Source organism: Aquila chrysaetos, chromosome 10 (assembly GCF_900496995.4).
Source record: "Aquila chrysaetos chrysaetos chromosome 10, bAquChr1.4, whole genome shotgun sequence".
Taxonomy (NCBI): Eukaryota; Metazoa; Chordata; class Aves; order Accipitriformes; family Accipitridae; genus Aquila; species Aquila chrysaetos.
In genome coordinates this window covers 43,355,051-43,368,630 of record NC_044013.1, presented here as the reverse complement: position 1 = coordinate 43,368,630, position 13,580 = coordinate 43,355,051, and the positions used below count along the sequence as shown (strand labels likewise).

The 13,580-nt window shown below is 44.7% G+C and overlaps 1 protein-coding gene and 1 long non-coding RNA gene across 6 annotated transcripts in view; one reads left to right on the top strand and one right to left on the bottom strand.

Moving 5' to 3' along the window:
• The window catches only part of WSCD1 (WSC domain containing 1), a 34,173-nt gene extending 26,910 nt beyond the window's left edge, over window positions 1–7,263 (bottom strand). Inside the window, exons 1-3 of one of the 5 annotated variants that reach the window (XM_030027931.2) lie at window positions 6,822–7,263; window positions 6,521–6,732; window positions 6,231–6,275 (exon numbers count right to left, since the gene is read on the bottom strand). The gene's annotated coding sequence lies outside the window, so the exon portion shown is untranslated. Of the gene's footprint in view, window positions 1–1,228; window positions 1,790–6,230; window positions 6,391–6,520 lie in introns of those variants that run through there. The other 4 variants (XM_030027929.2, XM_030027930.2, XM_030027927.2 and 1 more) reach the window with 4 other exon arrangements.
• LOC121233594 overlaps window positions 6,407–13,580 on the top strand; it is a 46,913-nt gene continuing 39,739 nt past the window's right edge. Inside the window, exon 1 of the long non-coding RNA XR_005933389.1 lies at window positions 6,407–6,473. This is a non-coding gene — a long non-coding RNA (uncharacterized LOC121233594). The remainder of the gene's footprint in view (window positions 6,474–13,580) is intronic.

Sequence of the window (13,580 nt, the reverse complement as noted above, 5' to 3'; positions counted from 1 at the left end):
TACCAGACTAATTTAAGTATGCAGCAAGCTCTGCATCCAAACACCAAGAAACGTTTGGCATTGCTCCTGTTGCTCTACCTAGTTTATTTATTTATTTATTTACTAAGGAGAAGCTGCTTCTGGGTCTCAAAAGGCTAACGTTGCCCTTGCCCAGTGGTTCAAAAAGTTTAAATGGTACAGGCCAATTTTACTGCAGTCAATATGACATATATAAATTACCTCCAGATGCATTTGCCCTCAGTACAGTTGCCATGACAGTACATTGTAGTAAAAACCCAACCAAATAAATAAGCAGACTCTCCGCCCACAGCAACTGCTGCAAATGTGCAACTCAAAAATTAAATGTTGCTTTTTAGTGGGGAAATAGCAGAGAGTGCTGCTGACATAAAAAAATGTCATTTGATTTTTCCATAAACTGCATATTGCAATATCATCAAAGTATGCCTAAAAGAATTGAAGTGCATCACTTTTGATGATGATATTAAAAAGGAAAGAGTAAGGAGGATATGAACTAGTATCTGGTAATAGAAAGTGTATCATTTGTCTTTTTCATACATATTTCACTTAAAATGAATGAAGTGAAATGGAAGAAAAGTACAGTCTTCTGTTCCTATTTATGAGTGCTCACAGCCAAAGGGGTTTTAGGATCATATTAATTGAGAGTTGAGTTAGTCAGTAAAATCATAAAATGATAATTGAAAGGACTTTGAGATGGGCAATGAGAACTGTTAAACAGCAGAGAAGACCTCCAGGTGAAGAGAACAATGAAAGGGTTAACACTGCAACAAAAAAAAAGGAAAATAATTAGCACTGGCAAGGTTCAGCTTTGGAGGAGGAGTGTGGTAGTACAGAAGATCTGCTGGGTGCTGTGCCTTCAGCAAGGAAAGGATCTCTTGCACCACTAAAAAGGTGGTGCATCTGGTGGCTGTGTGTTTATAAAATGGATAATTATCTGGTTATTGAGGGCAAGAATTTGATGGGGTTCAGAAAAGCATTGAGTGATCTTATTTTATAAAGTATGAATTTATTCACTTTACTAGTGACAGGTGAATTTTTAACTGTTCAGAAGTCAGATAACCATTCAATTGTTTGAACAGCATTTTTAGCTGTTTGTGCCTGAAATTTTTTGTCTGGAAATGTCATTAGAAAAAATAGTTGGAGGGTTTTTTATGTAAGACCTCTATATATACCAGCAGGACTGAATGCAGGGCTGAAAAATGCATCTTACCTGAAATCCCAGAATCCCCAAATATGAATGTGTTCCGATCTATTTCCTAAAATAGGCAATGCTGCGATTCTTCTCACTGTCTCTGGGAAAGCCAACATCTTAAGAGAAAGATCCCGCTAAATCTGGCATGACTTGATCACCAGTGGATTTGCTGGCTGGTAGCCAGACTACTGTCCCAGTGCTGGGGAATCCTCCTGAGCACTGTTGCAGATGGGTTATTTGTTTATTCAGGTCCCGTCAGGCTTCAGAGTGTGTGGTGCTGGGTGCCAGCTGTAAGAGATGCTCTCCCAAAGGTTTTGCACTGATCTGCAATGCTTGGATAAGGCATGGTCCTACCAGCACCCAGAGAAAAGGTGCTTTTCTTTTCTGCAACTTTCCTGCAGGCCACATTGCTCAGAGCCTGCTCCTGTGGGGTCTTGCCATTGCCCAGAAGAGCAGGGTGGCAGAGGCAGCAATCCTTGAGGGGACTTTAGTGGTATCCTCTGAAATGAGCTCTGGCAGCCACGTAGCACCCAGCTCCTCTGAACTTGTCTGTCAGCGGGCAGCTGGCCATTTTCGAGGGGATGTGAGCCCCCTGGTTGAACTCGCTGCAGATGCTAGGAACAGCCGCTGTGCCTGGTAAAGGATAATGTATCTTTGTAGAGCTCTATCAATATTTCATAAAAACGATGTGGTTAACAGGTAGGGGAACACCTGCACCACTGACATGACTGTAGGGAGCTCTTTTTGGAAGGAGGCAGAGAAGGGAGTTGTCCATATGTGCTACTCGTTTCAGACCACTCTGGAAATGTACCCCTCCCTTGGTGTTTTTGCAATGCTGAGAGGTTATGCACAGCATTGAGAAATGCCAGAGCACAGATTGTGAACTCAGCACGTTGCGTCTCAGAGTGCACTGACGGGACTAAGCACCAGACCGGAGGCATTTCCAATTTTAAGTACTGGTTTTCCTTTAATCCTTATTTTTCTTTCATTACATATATAATACCAGATTTATAACTGCCATTAAAAAGTTGCTATAGAAAAAGCAGGTCAGGACCTTGCTTCCAAAATGATCTCACAAAGTGTGATGAAGATGTCACAGTAGGCAGCTGCATTAACTTATTTGTGAAGAGAAATAGAAGAAAAATTGTAAAGTTCTTGGCAATTCTAGTCTCCTAGCCAAAGGAGTAGTTACAGAATTTTTAAGGGAAGACTGAATATTTTCAATGATGCTATGAAAGCCAGCAAAGGCTGAAGACACTAAATAACAGCCCCAGACTTGCAGGTGAAGAGTTGCTCAGTTGAGGGCTGTCCCTTAGTAGGTTGCTCAGTGCAGAAACTTAGGTCAATACTGCATTGACGGCTGCAGCTCATCAATAGTTGATCTTGTCTAAAGACCAGCAGGATTTTGCAAATTCAGAGTTCTTGGCACGGAAGCAAGACTATGTTTTCTATTGTAAACTGAAGGGAATTGGACTCATGAACACTATTTTTAGAAAAATCCATCCCTCTTCCACATTTCTCCTTTCTTTTGTCAGCTTTCTTTGAGGACAAATGTAGTCAGTTAGGACCTAGCTGAAGGATTCTGGCTCACAGCCTTTCTTTTGGATACACACTGCCATTTTCTTGAGGCTGTTTGGAAAGTCAAGGCCAACATCATACTGTGTGAATGCACGTAGGAAGAAAAACTCCTGAGAAGCTGCAAATTTGATGTTGGGATCCTGTCAAATATTTGCAGTTCCTTTTATTCTTGTAGCTAAAAGCAGCCTGAGTAATCCCGAGTATCTGCCAGTGTCGGTCCCGAGGTGTCCGACAGCAAGTTCTCGCAGCTGTACTTTCATACGTGGCCAGAGCTGTCTCTTGAGAAAGGGGCTAAAAAAGACGACAAAGGTGAGCTGTCTGAGCTCTCCCCTCATACCTCGAGTGGAATCAACAGAGAAATTCCACATTATCCCAGTTTCCAAATCATGGGAAAAGAGAGGAAAATGAAACCATGGATCACAGTTGTGTGGAAAGCAGCACATGCTAAAAGTAAAGCTTAGAAGAAACATCCTGGTACTCTACTGTCTTAAGCCAAAATCCACTCAGATCAAGATATAGGTTGATGCTGATGGATTTTGGCTCAGGTCCATCGTTACTTTTTCTGTCTCCTTTAGAAAGTGTCATGTGGAATCGTCTCACTAACTTAACAATGTAACTTAGGAATTCATGCAAAGGAAGGAAAAAGAGGTGATTTTGTAATTCCATCACCTTTCCTAGGATACTCTTTCACCAAAAAGAGAGGAAATTTTCGATGAAGAGTTAACTATAATACTCATTTTCTTCACCAACTTAAACATGCACTTTTCTGTGAGCTAAGGTCTATGGCGTATAACCTGATCATTGACCTTTCTGGCATTTACAATGCAATGCTCAAACGAGACCCATCCAGAATCCAACAACCTGGCCTTCCCAGAGCATTTGGCTTCAGGTGGAGAGGCAGAAACACCCTCCAACTCTGGCCCTGGGCAGGCATTCCCCCCACGCTCTTCCGATAACCCTGCAGATGAGGCTTTTATCGCAGGCCGTGGAGCAGCCGCAGCCACCGTCCCAGCAGTGCGTGAGCTGTCCTGCATAGGCAGGGTCAAGAGACAGCCCTGGTGCGGCTCAAGCCTCGCACAATGATGTGCTACGCAGCTCCAGCAGCCGCTGCAGCTCACGCCAGTTATGCTTTTCTCCAGTTTTCTCACCCCTGCCCTTCCTGCAGGGCCAGTGGAAAACTCAAGCTGCTTTTCTGCTTTGTTCCAAGGCAGGATGTCTAGCTCAGGCACGCGAGGCTGAGGATGAGTTAGTGCCCGTGCTTTGCTCGTGCACATCCTGCATCACCCTCCATGTGAAACACGCCACGTCATTCAGTTCTGCTGCTGCAGAACTTGCTGAGGGTTTGTATTTAAATAGAATAAAAGGATTTCTTCCCCATCTCTTCCCAACTTACCTCCAATTGTTTGATCTAGAGAATAATTTGACTTTTAAATATTTCTAGAAACTAACTCTTCCATCCCTTTCCCATCAAAATGAAGCTTATCATCTAGGGATTTTCAGTAATGAGATGAACAATGAGACATAGGTGAAGGGACCTTCAGCCTGCCCTGACCCCTGAAGCTCCGATGTGTCATGTCAGCTGCCCTACCAAAAGGTCTGGCCTTACTATCTGGGCTTTCAGAAGCAATAAGCACTTCTTCCAACTTAAAAAGTTTTACTTGCTAGAGGATGGACCTCTGCTGACTCTACGCACATGCCCCCTCATGAGCAACTCTTTCCTGACACAACGCTGCTTTGAGTGTTACTTCAGGAACAACATAAGGTCTGCCAACAAACTAGAAATGAGGTAGAAGTGCCACAATTTCTCCACATGCTGTAGTGGCAAACGTTGCAGCCTGAGAGGGCTTTCTAGCAAGTGTACCATTGCTTGCTACAAGTGCTTTTGCTACAATATGTAATCAGATTGCAAAGTTATTTTTGATGCTGATACCGTGTTAAAACTGTTAAATAATGATAAAACTGTGATAAATAAATAAATAAATAAATAAAGCAGAAAAAATCTTTATGCAGAGATAGCAGAAAGATGGAGAAAAACTCTATAGTCCATAAACTAGTCAAATCAAGTTGAAAATATACAAGTTAAAAATATGCATGATATCCACTGTATGCAATATGGAAGGTGTTTTACAGTTGACAGATAATTCGGCTTTGGAAGTGAAAGGCAACGTCACAGAACAGCGCTGCAGCCTGAGGCTGGAGAGTCAGCACTAACTTGTGCAAATTTGATCACAGCAGCTCTTTCACTAGAACCTCTGCTTTTTTGAGACCAATTTTCTAGCATAGGTAGGTGTAAATCTAGGCTATAATTTTGTTGGTGAACGCAGTAGCCTATGGTGAGGGATGCAGAAGAGCCTGCAGGAGGCAGCTGGTCCAGGAAGGCGTGTTGTGAGACAGAGAGCTGACTTGGAAAGTGTTCCAGTGACAGCTTGTAACAGAAAGCACACCATGGCGATATGGTATTTCTTCCATTAATCCAATACTTTTTACCTAGCTCGGTGATAAAGTAGTAATCAGGAGGACTGATTCCATGCCAGTATGGAAGAGATGCAGACATATACATACCTACATTTTATATGTATACATACACAGACATATATATGTATGTGTGTATGCATTCTGTACATAGAGGGATGTGTACTCAAAAGATAACATACAATCTGCTACCATTCACTGGTAAACTGAGACCTGCCAGCAAACAGTATTCTTGAACCTAGAAAGTATTTTGATCAATAATAAAGCATTCATGCATAATGTACATGCCTTTGATATTAAGAACTCAAGCATCCAGCAAATGATGCTTTATCTGCAATTTTCAAAAAACCCAATATGATTCTGTGGCTATAGGCTGAAGTTTTGCAAGACACTGGCATAAAAAATGTACCATATATTGTTTTTTGCCTCAGCCCACAGTAGCTAGAGATGAGATCTTTTCCTGTGTGCAAGGAAACCTACTGGAATTAAAATTACATGCAGATCTGTAACTAAATCATAGGTATTTAAAAAGTGTCTTTCACAAACCCCTCAATATCCAAATTTCCGCAACGTCTGCCTACTAAAAATTGTTAGAGTCTATTTATTTAGCACAATGATGCTTCAGAAACTGTTTAGAGAAGCCGAGTGTTCTAGTCTGCCTCGCCAGGCTATGTGACACAAACACACACTCGCATTATCCATGCCTACTTTTCAAGTATGTTTCGTGGATGCTCAGAGAAGGGCATCTCGAGAGCAAACTGCAATCTTTATAAATAATGCAGCTAAGCCTCGTGTACTTAGATGCCACGGATAAATTTAATAAATCAAACAGCCATTCAGACTGCAATGAATTTTAATACCTCAGCCTCTGCGAAAAGTTGTCTGGTTATTACTTGTGTCAAGGCCAGCTGACAAACAGCTTGCAGGCACGGATAACGCAACTGTATACGAAAAAGAGGAGAAAACTCACCTTTCTTTTACGGTCAAGGAAGTCGTGTTGTAGCCAGGCAAAGTCCTAGACAATCCAGTGAAATATTATAAAAAGCTGTAATGCGTATCTGAAAAGCCGGTAAATCCTGCTCCCTCTGCCCTTACCCGCTAATCCTTCTCCTGCCTCCCGCCTCCAGCGCGCAGGGCTGTAATCCTGCCGGGCACCCCTCCGCGCTCTGCCCGTGTCTGCGCGGCGCTCCGCTCCCTCCAGCTGTTCCCATCAGTAAGTAATCCAGCCGCCGCGCAGCCCCGCACATGCTCCCTGCTCACCGCTGCCTGCCGGGGTCCCTCGCCGGGGTCCCTCGCCGGGGTCCCTGCGGCTCACCGGGCCGGGGCACCGGCGTCCTGCGCCGTGCGGCGGCTGGCGGGAGAGAAACGCTCCATGGCCTCCTGCGCCGACAGGCAGGGTCGAAGCAGCCTCGGCGCTGCGCTGCCAAAATCCTCAGCCACAGCCGGTACACTCGTGTTTCGTAATGCACCCCCTGTTCGGGGGAAACAGAGCCTCTCCTTTACGTCTGCTTCGCGGAAGAGCTCTGCAGCCTTCCGCAGCTACAGACGTTTCCAGACCTACCCGTACGCTCTATCCGTCCGTGTATTTGTCTAAACGCACGGATGGCTGCATAGGCAGATATCTAAGTGGCGGCAGCAGCAGTGTGAGGACCTAATGCGATCAGCTGAACGGATGCTCCTGTGTTTGTTTCTCGGTGCCTCTTCCCACTAGGGGCAGATCCCTCTGGAGCCGCTCCTCTGGAGACCCAGACCCCTTCCCAACAGGTCTAGAGGGTCCCGGGAAAGCGAGTCCCCGGCAGCCTCCCAGCACCAGCTCGGAGGTTTCAGGCAGCAAATTGTTATTCTGGGCACAGGTGGATAGGAGTAAATTATTTATAAATGTGAGAGCTGAAAGGCAGTTTGCTTGGTGTCCTTAGGACTGCCTGCTCTGCTCTGCTATCCTCACTGCACACACGGACTGCTTTCTGCTACTGGTTCACATGGAGATTGATCAATTTATAATTACTCTTAAAGCATCTGCATTTAAATGGGAGTAGGCTGCACACTTGTAACTGCATGTGGTTTTGGAGCACCCCATAGTCTTTGCGTATTTAAATGAAACCTGTGGACATTTGTCTCTTGGAGCCAGAATTAGATGTGGTTATGGGGACCCTCATTTACCTCCTGTGCTGAGGAGTGCGGGTCAGTAATGTCAGACCGAACGCCTGCCTGGCTGTGAGAAAGCAGCACGTGGGGGTTTTCTGGGACCTGAGAGGAAAGAGAGAACTTGGATGCCACATGGGGACTGATCCTGTTTCCCTTCTCTGTGCTGCACAGTACTTCATGCTCTGACCAGCCCCGTGGGTTTCAGTGATGCTGAGTGCATGGCTCTTTCTCCGTATAGCATGCCCCGTGAGTGGGATCTGAACCTGCCAATGCAATGCTAACGCTACTTAAATTACACTTGACTTTCCCATCTCCGCACAGTTGAGGAGAAGAGGGACTTGGCTGGTTGTTTCAGACCTCTGCAGACATGCTAGGTAATTTCAAAATCCTCTAGTTGTGAAGCAGACCTGGATTAAAAATGCACCCAAAGATGGGAGCTATTGACTGCAAAGACAGGAGGTATAGACTACAAAGACGGGAGCCATAGACTAATCTCACTTGTTCACCACCTTGCAAAAAGTAGCGCAGTGATGCTGGAAAGGTTCAGTCTTTAGTTGGTGCCAGCATCAAGGGATGAATTTTACGACCTCTGTGTTTGCATTGCTTTAGTTACATGTGTGTTTCTTGTCTTAGACCTACCTACGCAAACTTTGCTGTGCCTGGCTACTGGAGTTTGTCAGTTTATTTTTTCTTTCCTTTTTTTGAAGGACATTTTGTCTTGTTGTGTTTTGCTTTAAAAACAAACTAATGCAGGAACTTACGTTTCTGGCTACAGAACATGGGAAATAATTTGCAGTCATGGCAGACCAAAAAGAAGGACTTTGCATTTCTGCTCACTGCCTTTCAAGGGCCAGATCCTTGCCCCGCCCCCCCCCCCCCCCCCCCCCGAAATCCTCTTTGCAAGCAGCTTTGGCCAGGTGGCGGTCAGGAAGCCTCAGCCAGGTGGGCAGCAGAGCCCCCTCGCCTCAGCAGCGAGCCCGTGTGGGCACTGCGCAGTGGGAGAAGAGCCCAGGCTGATGCCGTCGGCACCCAGCACCCGGCCGTGCCTCTTCAAACGTCGACCGCGGCGCTTTGTGCCTGGCCCCTTCGCGTGTGGCATTGCCAGTCCTCTGTGTGTTTCCAAGGGGTGAGGGGAGCAGGTGAGGCAGGCACTGGTGCCAGGGGGGACGGCTGGGACATGGGGGTCTGCTTCCAGCTCTGCGCCCGAGGTCCTGGCGACCATGGGCAAGCTGTGCACCTCCTAGCACCGTCGCCTCGTCCTGCTTTTCGTGCCCCTTGCCGTGTCCAGCTACGCGCTGCAGTGCTGTGAGCATGTACTTTGGGGCTCGTGATAGAATTTAAAAGTATAAAATCATAATGATAACTGTAAATCCATTTAGCCACAAGATATGCCTATCTTTATCTATGAGAAAAAAATTGCAGTTGCTGGCAGAAGATCCTTCTATGAACAATTTTGCAATAGTTGCAATAGTGTTCATATACAGAAATCCAGGAAGGAAACACAAAGAGTTTCAAGCTGTTACAGCATTCACGTAATTCTGATGATCCTTCAGACTTGGTAAGATGTGAAAATGAACAGCTAAAATGCTTTTGCTCTTAACAAATATTTTCGGGGACCTAATGTATTGATAGGGCTGCAGTTGTACAGTGATTTTGTGAATTTTGATTAAGGAATAACCCTGAGACTTAGCAATATAACGTTCAAATTTTAAAATACTGATGTCTGGAGATGTGTTCTCACCCCAAGAAGTTGTGCATCTGTTAGATTGCAACCCATCCAACCTTTATGTGTGCGTACAGCTTTAAGGCTGCAAAAGTCTGAAATTAATTTAATTTTACTGAAAATAAATTAATCAAATGTTTAATGTAATGACATTTTTAAATGTTATGCTGGGTTGGGGCCTAAATCAATAGAATTACAGGAATCTGCCCAGGTGAAGCAGTGGCAGGAAATGAAGTTCAGCACTATCGGCAAGAAAAACGATGCTGAAAACGTACCAAACTCCCGATTGGCACTACGGCGTATCAGCAGCGTGACACGTGCACCCGTGGCGTTGCATTGTTTGGCGCTGTAGCCATGAAGGCAAAGCTCCCCTCCCCAGCGCCCGCAGCAGCGAAGGAGCCCTTTACCTGAGCTACCAGGTGTGAACCGAGGGGGTGGCTGAACTCTGCCAGCAATGACCCGGTGCCGGCGGGAGCCGAGGCTGCGCTGGACTGCTTCCCCGAGCCGGCACGCTGGCCGTGCGGGCAGCGCAGGTCTCTGAAGGTGCGTGCGGGCAGGAATGGCCACTTGGGACCTTTGCTGTAAGGGTGAGCGCCGGCTCGGGTCTGCAACCATCTGGCATGCTTCCGAAGGCGTTGGTGAGACCTGCTTGGTATGATGAAGGTATCTCAGGGACACGCTATCGCTTTGACTTACGATCTGTTTTCAGAGATTTGACATGAAAACAACCACTATCGTTTGGGGGTCTTGCAGCTGCTCTGCCTTGATTTCTGAATTCGGGCAAAGCCCAGACAAACTCCCAGGCTTTATAAAACACCAGCCCCGCTACACTGAGCCCTCTTGAATGCCAGCTTGTTCCCAGGATTTTGTGTATGAAATAGCACCTGGGGACTTGCAAGACTCGCTGCAGCCATGGGCAAGAACCCTGCTGCCACGAGGTGACCCGACCAAGGAGGTTAAGGGCTGCAAGCAGCAGTGTCATGTCACTGTTCAAGACTCGAACCAGCACCATTTTGGGGGGATCAGCAAGGAAAATAAAGGAAGGGTAGGGTTGTATCCCAGGGGAGGTGGCAACACTCCTCTGTCCTGAAATTATTGCAGCGGAGTATTTCAGGGTGGGGGTAGGAGGTGCTCTGTGTCCCCTGCTGATGCTGCATCACAGTGTACATAGCAATTGTGGGAGTGTGCTGTTGCGGGGCACGGCTGCCCTTGCCCCTCGGAGCGGGCACAGGCAGCAGCAGCACACGCAGTGCTCTGCTCCACTTGGGCAGAGTGCCCTGTGTGGCTAGGCATCTAGAGTTCTTCTGTACACAAAGTTTCATTGGTTTAATTTAACTTAGTTAAAGCAAGCAAAAGACATTTTTAAAGCTTGCTTTATTATTTCAGTTTAGCTTGGCTAGTGAGACTAGTTAAGATGTCAGTAAACCCTTTGGGCTGGGTGATGTTAATAATCACGGGGAGCCGTGAAATCTCAGTTCTGCGAAGAGGGGAATTGTAACGTAGTTTCAGTAAACAGAACAAGGCATTCATAAATTGAAGTAATGTTGTCCACATAAGGTTTGCAAAGGCTTAATTAAGCCAGCTGAATTAAATCGATGCATATTTTTAGCAGGCCACCAGATCAGATGCCATAGTAAAGTGCTTTCCTGTCACCATACTCAGCACTGGTAAGACCTGCATCACATTGGACAGTCTCTTTTTTTTAAAAAAAAAAAAAAAGAGTTTTTTGTTCTGCATTTAGAAAATTAACAAATCTCTAGTAGTACTATCTGGCAACTGACATTAAGTTTGCTCTCTTCTTACCCAAGAGTAACAAATAGGGATTAAATCCACAGTAGCTTTGAGGAGGCCATTTTAGCAAGTACGCTTTGCATCTTGTACAAAATACCTATTGAATCAGCGAGGTCTCCTCTACCCTTTGGTGTGCTGGTACTTCATTTTTTCGGTGCATTGCAATTATCTTTCATTCCACAGTGCTCGTGTCAGCTCTGTTTTGTTAGTAATATGCTATTACATGGAAAAAGTAATAATCAATAGAGTGTTCCAGTTGAGAAAATAGGAGGCCAAACTCTGCTTTTTCTGTACCCTGGTGTAAATCTGAAGTGATTCCCATGAAGGCCATGGGAACCACTCCAGATCTGCGCCTCTGTAAATGAGAGCAGGACCCTGCCTGGTGAACCTGGGAACGTGGAGGTGGATGACAAAAACCATGACGCTGTTAAAAAAAAGACTAATCAGAAGGTTAAATGTAATGAAAGCTTCTGTGAAATGCCGCATTTTTTGGTAAATGGAAGGGCAGCTGAGATAATCGAGCTCTATATGGAAACTGTGATGTGAAAAGTAGGGGTGATTGTAGGAATCTGAAGGTCTTTTGCAAATGCTCATCAACAGCACTTTGGTTTTTCTAATCCAAGAATATGCAGGATACCAATTCACCAAGATCTGGATTTCAGTTAAATCCTAAGAGGCAGTACTGTTTTTAGAATCTTACCCTACCTGCGCATCTAGCCTAATACTTTACTTCGCATGGCTTCAATAAAAAGTAAGAGTGGACTTTCTAGGGCTGGGAATAGAGCTCTGACTGGAGAAGAATAACTCTGAAACCCTCTGAACCAGGAAAAGCATTTGAGTTTTGACAAGGTGGCTGAGTGAGGGGGGCTCATTTCTGCTATTGGTTATGCCAGATTCTACTCTCAAACATGGATGAAAGAGAGAAACATGGCATTTTGTCTAAGACAGTGGCCACTGACTTGAGGGATCTGCGCTCAGTTCCTAACTTTGCCACACGCTCACCATGTGATCTTAAGATATAGGGGGGTAGGTGGGGTGTCTAAAAGCCTTGACAGGGAGACTTCTGATGCCTTTTACAGATTTCAAAGACAGATGGAAGCCTAAATACCCTTCATAGTCCCGGCCATAATCTCTCCACTCCCTAATTTCCTGTCTGGTTAATAATACTATTTTTTCTCCCATTCCCTGGGGAATTTTTCCATCCCTCACAAGGAGCAGAGGTTGATCTTGAGATGGGCACTCTGCCTCAAAGCTGTGAGATGGTCACCTCTCTTTAATCCAGCCTGACTGGAGGGGGTGTTTGTTCTAATATCTTGTTCTAATATCTTGTTCACAGTTGTGGTTTACATGCCTTAAAGAAAAATATCTGTTCTTTTTTGAAGTGCCAACACAGTCTTGAGTGTGGCAAAGCAAAGTCATCACTCTAAAGGGTGAGCACTGAAAAGCCTACCTGAAAAGCTTTAAGGTGATTGTGAATAATGGGCCTTCAGCATCTATCTGCATTAGCTCTTGTGCCACCACCTTCTGCTCCCTCAAATGGGACTGCTGAGAATACCTGCTGTTCGGACGGACAAGTTAAAAATATGATGCGCTGTATGGGAAGAGGTATGAGTGGTGTTGATTATGAAGAATGATGTGTGAGATTGTTTCACATGTTTTCAGACTCAGACCTACAGGACATTGTTCTTGTTTTACTTGCACTATTTTCTCATCTGTGTCATCCCATTGTCTACAGAGAAGTTGTACCTTGAGAAGACCCATGTAAGTACACGCTGCAGCTCCTACTAAATTGAGAGAAATGGATCAGATTGTAAATTCAAAGGATGATCTTATGTTTTATATGGCAAAAGTAGTGTAAGAATGAGTAAAGAAAAGGAAGACTAGGTACAAAGCTGAGCAGAATGCAGACATGGAAAAATGATATCTAATAACACTAAGAGAAAAGGGGCAAAACTAGGAAAATAAAGCATGTATGCATTATGGTCATGTTGTAAAATCAGTCATTTGATGGAATGAGTGGCAGCTGGAGGCACTCTGCATCTGAGTAAAATCCTAAGCACTTTCTTTCTGTGCCTGATGGTACTGCTTGGTTGTTGCACAAAATACAGCACAGAAACTGCTAAATGAGTGGCATTACTTTTAGAATCCTGTTGTGGGAGCAGTTCTTGTGCTAAATGACTCAAACTTTCAGTCACTTCAGGGCATAGGCTCAATTGTGAAAGTAAGGATCAGTTCAGGAAAGTGACAGTTTTTGCTAGTGTGGTTTCAAAAAGAAACATCTAAAAGACTGTTTGGTTTCATAAATGAATGTAATGTAGCAAATAGTTTTCTTGTCCTTTTTATTTAATAATCCTAAATATTCAGGGATTAGGCATTCCATGTAATGCCTCCCTACAATTTTCAGTTATTTCATGAAATGACTGAGCAAAACAGCTGTTCAGTGCAGTGGTTAACAACGTCATTCTTTTTTCAGAATGACCGGTTTCGTAAAATAAATGCCATATTATGCATAAGGTAGGGGAAACTATCAGGTCTGATACAATTATTGGCAAAACTCCCAATGATTTCAGAGCAATATGTCAAATGCCACGCACAGAGCATTTGTTGAAGATTGTGCAGATCGGGTAAGAATCTTACGTTCCTAAGACATCTCTCAGAATT